Genomic DNA, 7,003 nt, shown 5'->3' on the forward strand with positions numbered 1-7,003 from the left:
ACCGCCAAAAGCGGGGCCTACCACAATTTGCATTAATAACTTAATTCATTATCTTTCAATAATCCGACCCTTTAGGATTGTATCCTTGCTGACTCAAACTACTGGGTTGAGGGTAACGTCGCCTTCAAAAGAGGGGCCTACTACAATAACTAAGATAATCTCTTAAACAAGTGTAAAAGTGCAAAAATAATCAAAGGTTATACTAATACACATGTCGGATCCAAGTGATTCATCTTGTCTATCTGTTTTTATTTTATTTTTATTTTCAGCATTTAGTTAGTTTTTATTTTTCTTAGTTTAAAACATTTTTCTAACTTTTTGATTTGATTAGACGTTGAGGATAAACCGGTATTAAAAGCTCTTGTGTCCTTGGACGACCTCGGTATCTGTAACACCTCGAAATTTTGCGTCCAATAATGTGTTAACACGTGTCATTTGATTACACGTGGCATTTATATTAAATAAAGGACAAATTTTGACAAACCTTGAGAGTATATAAATTCGAGGGTTATAAATGTCAACAAGGGTAAATATACTGTATAGTAACCCTAAATAATGCTTGAATCTTCAAACGAATAAATCATAGATCGTACAGAAGCGAAACGCAAAAGAAAGTGAGAGATTACAAGCTACAGGGGTTAACCGTGTCAACATGTTTAATTATACCTCTGAGTGACCCTTTGACGTTCCCAAGGCCGTGTAACGGTATTGTACACTCACTAAAATATAATATATAAATTTCGCGAAGTTTCGTTATGAAACGAGAAAGTACGATCGAATTCGTAGGAGAAGGGTTAAAAGCGTCAATAATGAAAGTTAAGGCTTTCTGAATAATCAATAAACTAACCGGGGACTTAACAACGCGGGTAAATAACACGAGGTCCTTAGTAGTAATTAACCGAGGGCCAAACCGCAAAGTTACCCCTTCAAACCCGAAAGGTCAGGTAAATCATTACGAAAGATTTCGTTATTAATTGCCAGATTCTGTTAATCATTACAAAAGATTTAAGAATTCAGAAAATATAACCTCTCGCGGCCCGCGTGAGGTTTAGGCATAAGTTGAGGCGGGCCGCGAGCCTCCTCATTTACTCGCCTGATTTCTTAAACTCAGGCGGCCCGCGTAAAAATGCATGGGAACTCCCATGCGGGCCGCGTGGGACGCCCAGATGCAGAAAACTTGTAACTACTTGCCTTTTGGAGCCTTTGAACGACCAACAACCAATAAATGAGGCATGGGCACCCTATGCTCGACCCATATCACTTAGGGGCACCTGCCCATCATCCATGATCACTTATAGCATGTGTTGTGATGATCTAATGGCCTTGTAAACACTATAAATAGCCACACTTGGCTCATAAGTTCACCACACCTCAAACACACTCATCTGATCATTTCAAGAGCTCTCAAGCATTCCTCTGTGTTCTTAAGTCTTCTCTCAAGCTTCTGTAAGTGATCTAACCCTTTGTGGTTTCACATTTCCTTAGTAAATAGCTAAAAACCAAACCGTCGTAAATACGGTATGACTTTAAAATAAATCAGTGATGGTTCAGTCTTATGACGAATCAAAAGTAGTTTTGAGTTGGTATTTATGTGGGTAATAAACCCCTAAAAGGGTTCCCTCTGATCACCACTCTAACTATGTCAAATATCGAGTCAAACGCGCACTTAAAAAGTCAACAGAAAGTCATTTTGCCGTTTTCTACATAATCTGTAATGTATACGTTATGAAACCTGTTTTGATGTTCATAAAACATGATATTAAGCATATAAACTTGTTTGCGCTCGTTTGAATCGACCATTTGCTATATTGACCCGGTTCGGAGCCGAATGTCGCAAAAGTTTGACTTTTGCTTTGACTTCAGTTCTGACCCGTTTTAGTGAGGTATAGATATGCCTTAGGACTCTCTTAGGACCAGGTTACATGATGGTATAAACCTCTGTGATCGGTTCATGAGTTATCCGAGTCTTTTGCGCATTTCCGTTAATCGCCTAAAAGTTGACCGTAACGCCATTTTGAAAATAAAACGAGTATTTCGGACACGTGAACGGACCAGAACCTTGCTTATTAAATTATAAGCATGTCCTTAAAGTTTCACGTCAATCCGAGGTCTAGAATGAGAGTTATGCTAAATAGCGCAATTAAAGTAAACTTTTGTAATAAACGGCGCAATTAGCATAACGCCTATCTAAACCCAAATTTCGCCACCAAAACTTTTACCCACTGTATTAAAATAATATTTTGGGAATTTTAAAGATTTTTAATAATTTTTACCTTGCTCATAACCTGCGGTTATGGCTACGGTTCGGTAAATACCGAATATGCCCTTTTCGGCCAAAACTTGAGTTCTACAAGGTCTTTTGACCCGATTCCAGTTGCTACTGATTTTAAATAATAAATAAAGTATTTTAGACTCTATAAACTGTTCGGGAAACTCAGATTTCCTGTAGAACTCGAAAACCCCTTTTTAAAGTCTTTAAAATGACCGAAAAGCCCTACGGGGCGTAATATTAACTTAAACTCGTTACGGGCCTCACGGAAGGTATCCTACTGATACCACAACCTCTTTAAGGCATATTGACCTAGGGAATAAGCGTAGGACTCTCATGGTTAACCGTTTCGCCTATTGCGCGCACGGTTCGGCTTATGAAACTAGTTTTCATAATTTAGCCGATACGGGTCAAATTATATTATTTGAACCCCAAATTCCAGAGTGTGAACCATAAACCCATATAAAACAAGTCTCTGAACTTGTTGGGTCAGAATCACACTCCATTCTCGGTTTTCGTCTTTTCGCGCGATTAAACCATATCTATATATATCTGAACCAACCGGTCTAGGCTACGGCTAATATAAGGACCCGTTAGGATTCTAAGAGGTTAATTAAAACCTTCGTTCCAGATTAGGAGCCCCGGTAAAAGCTATCGGCGATTTAATCGAACTAAGGATATATACTTGCAAAGGTAAATACTTTAACTTATTTCCCCTATATGGGCTTGGGTTATGGTATGTTAATACCGCTTGATTGAGCATTATATTTTTCCATCGCTTAGGTGGTTAATTAAATAATATGATCGGCTCATTTAAACAGTTTTGTTTCTTAAAAGCCTTTGGGGGGTTTAATGACCGTTGTCCCGGATATCCTTGGCATCATTTTACGAAATGGCCACGACCATCGACATCCCGGTGTAGGCGTACACCCGGTATATATTGTCGACATTAAATTAAAAGACGTAGCCGTTGGTTTTATACTACGGTTTTACGCAATGTGGTGTGTCTATAAATCTTTAACCCGGCACGACCCGGGCTACTGAACGCATAAAAGAACATGTAAAACGTTCACAAGATTTTTAATAATTTTCCCAAGTTATAAAAGAGTTTGTGCCTTGTGCATTCAAATCAATTTTAATAAACATTTTCAAATGTGTCAGTTGAATGTATTTACCAGTGTAAACTGACGTATTTTCCCCAAAAAGATTAAGTGCAGGTACTATACGAAATTGGCTGGTATTAGCTTCCTAAGCATCACGAATAGTCTCGCAAACTCGATGCCGTATCTGAATGAACAATATTTATTTATTTTGATCCGCTGTGGATACATTCGACTTCTGTAATACATTTGATATTATCACCAGAGGTTGAAGTATATATTTATCTTTAAAGCTTCCGCTGTGCATTTATAAAATTGTGTGGTTTGACTATATTGTTGCCAACATCGTCACGGTAATCCCCCACCGGGCCCACCGGTGATACACGTGGAAATCGGGGTGTGACAGGATCTTACCAACACTATACTACGTCCACGATGGGTGCACTTGCCCATATGTGTGTTTAGTGTTAGTGAATATCGTGTTTTATAAATTTAAAATTTGGCTAAAAGTGTAAAAAGGGGCTTAAATACTCATCAAAATAATATTACACTACACACGCATCAAGTTTTTGGCGCCGCTGCCGGGGACACAAGGATTTTAAGAAAGTTAGGAATCAACGGCCTAATCATATTTTTATTTTTCTCTAATTTTTTAGGATTTTTTTTTGTTTTTCAGCTTCTGCAGAGCTCAGCACGGGGCCGTGCCTGGTCGGACACGGGCCGTGCTCAGCATCGTTACTGGTAGTTTTTGTTTTTCAAGTTACAGAAGGCTGACCACGGGGCCGTGCCGGTGCAACACGGGGCCGTGTCCAACTTCCAGTAATTGGGATCTGAAAAACAATCACTGTAATTCCGACCACGGGGCCGTGTTCGCTCAACACGGGGCCGTGGTGAACCTTCTGACCAACATTCTTTTCTGTTTTTATTGCAGGACTTGGAACCCGACGCCAACCTCACGTAGTGTATGAGCTCCAGTTCCAATAAAGACATAAAAGAACCATTAGAAGAACCCGAACGCTTTCTCAGAAAAAGGTTAAAAGCCAAAAACCAAGAGAAGGTTTCGGGTGATCCACCTCCAATGGCGGACCAACGTACCCTTATGGATTATCTACGGCCCACCGTAGGTAATCTGGGCGCCGCTATCAATGCTCCGAATGTCGAAGCCAATAACTTCGAGCTTCGACCGCATTTGATACAAATGCTCCAAAACTCCGCAACCTTCCACGGGCTTGCGGACGAGGATCCCCATCTACATATAACTAATTTCTTAGAAATATGTGATAGCTTTCGGATCAATGGAGCATTAAACGACGCCATCCGCCTCCGTATGTTTCCATTCTCACTAAAAGACCGAGCGAAAGTTTGGCTCAACGCCCTCCCAGCTGGTTCGGTAAACACCTGGGATGAACTAGCCCAAAAATTTCTGTATAAGTATTTCCCTCCTGCTAAAACTGCTAAATTAATGACTGAAATTAATACATACTCACAAGAGGACGGGGAATCCTTATATGAAACTTGGGAAAGGTTCAAGGAGCTATTACACAAGTGTCCCCATCACGGCCTCGCAATATGGCAACAAGTATCCACTTTCTACAATGGATTGTTGCCACACACTAGGCAGACACTTGATTCTAGCTCCGGGGGACTTTTAGGTAACCGACGCCCACATGAAATATATAATCAGATCGAGGAAATTGCTCAAACCAATTTTCAATGGCACACCCCCCGGGGAAATAAGTCTATCGCCCCGGGCGCCCATAAGGTCGACGAAAGCACTTCTTTACAAGCCCAAATCGAGGCCCTTTCTTCAAAAATAAAAAAAATAGAAATGACAAAAACCGTCTCGGTTATGGCTTGTGAAGGGTGTGGTGGGTCACATGAAAATTGGAGTTGCATGAAAGAAACGGACGATCAACAAGAAATGGTAAACTACATTGATAATAGACCTAGGCCGTCAGGTCCTCCAACGGGAACTTACAACCAAGGATGGCGAAACCACCCAAACCTTGGTTGGAGGGAACCCGGCAATAGTAGTAACCAACAAACCCAACGAACAAACTTTCAGCAATCAAGAAATGAGTCACAAAATTTCACTCAACAACAAGGTGGACGAGAAAGGCTCGAAGATACTATATCTCGCCTCGTCTCTGACACTGATAAGAAAAACTCGGAAAGATTTCTACAATTAGAGTCTAATTTTAGGAATCAACAAGCTAGCATTCAAAACATAGAAAAACAAATAAATCAAATAGCTCAAAACTTTTCCGAGAGACCGCAAGGCGCATTACCTAGCAATACCGAAACAAACCCAAAGGCGCAAGTTCACCTCATCACACTACGAAACCGCACCGTAGGGCCTTAAGAAGTACCGCCACCTACGGAAGAAACAATGCCAACACCTCTGCAGGAAAAGAACTCTCCTCCATCACCAGAGCCTACCAAGGCTCCTCGAGTTCCGTACCCCGGTAGATTAATTCGTCAAAAGACCAATGAGCAATTCGCAAAATTCGAAAGTCTGTTAAAACAATTGCATGTCAATATTCCTTTTATCGAAGTCCTAACCCAAATGCCCAAATACTCTAAATTTATGAGGGACTTCCTTACCCATAAAAAGAAAATTGAAAATTTGCAATTAGTTAATTTAGGCGAAGAATGCTCTGCCCTCGTACTCAATAAACTACCCCAAAAGAAAATCGATCCCGGAAGTTTCACGATTCCATGCTCAATAGGGGAATCACCCGTTCGCAATGCCTTGGCCGACCTAGGGGCTAGCATTAACCTCATGCCCTCATCAATGTTCAAAAGGCTTGGCTTGGGAACCACGAGCCCTACAAAAATAAGCATACAACTCGCTGATCGATCCGTCAAGTTCCCACAAGGTGTCATCGAGAATGTCTTGGTAAGGGTAAGCAGATTCGTTTATCCAGTTGACTTTGTCATACTCGATATGGAGGAAGACACCGAGGTCCCCCTCATACTAGGGAGACCCTTCCTTGCCACGGCACAAGCAGTGGTAGACATGAATGACGGAACACTCACTTTGAGGTATGGGGATGATGAGGTGAAGTTCGGAGTTGGGAAGAGAATAGAGGACGACGACCCAGTAAACTACATGAACGTTATTGATTCAAGCTTGGATGCTGCTCTCCGACGGTGTAACATGGGAAGCAAGGCATCCCACTCAGAAGATATATAACCTCAAATCGGGTCTAGCCAAGGACCCTTATAAACGTGGCGCACCACGGAGGCATTCCGCGGAACTATCCTTAGTTTAGTTTAATCTTTTAGTTTTTGCAGAATAAAACACACTCATGGTGGTAATGGATGAAAAAGGGAACGAGAAAAATGGAACCATGCACGAAGGACAGAGCAACCCGACAAAAATCTCCATCACAGAAGGCTCAACACGGGCCGTGCCCAACCAACACGGCCCCGTGCTGAGCCCCTGCAGAAAATCACCCAGTTCAGGTAACTGGACACGGGCCGTGTTCAGCGGACACGCCCCCGTGTCCAGGCTTCTGTTTCAATTCTCTAATTTTTTTGTTACTGGCACTTGACCACGGGGCCGTGCCCGGTCAACACGGGGCCGTGTCCAGGATGCCAGTAACACAAAACTTTGCTTTTAAACCCACTT

The 7,003-nt window shown here is 41.7% G+C and overlaps 1 non-coding gene across 1 annotated transcript; it reads right to left on the minus strand.

The window, feature by feature from the left end:
* Positions 1 to 4,825: 4,825 nt before the first annotated feature.
* On the minus strand, positions 4,826 to 4,932 carry LOC118492739. The gene has a single exon (XR_004894741.1). It is a non-coding gene; the product is annotated as a small nucleolar RNA R71 (small nucleolar RNA).
* Between the last annotated feature and the right edge of the window lie 2,071 nt (positions 4,933 to 7,003).

This window comes from Helianthus annuus, chromosome 5 (genome assembly GCF_002127325.2).
Source record: "Helianthus annuus cultivar XRQ/B chromosome 5, HanXRQr2.0-SUNRISE, whole genome shotgun sequence".
Lineage (NCBI taxonomy): Eukaryota > Viridiplantae > Streptophyta > Magnoliopsida > Asterales > Asteraceae > Helianthus > Helianthus annuus.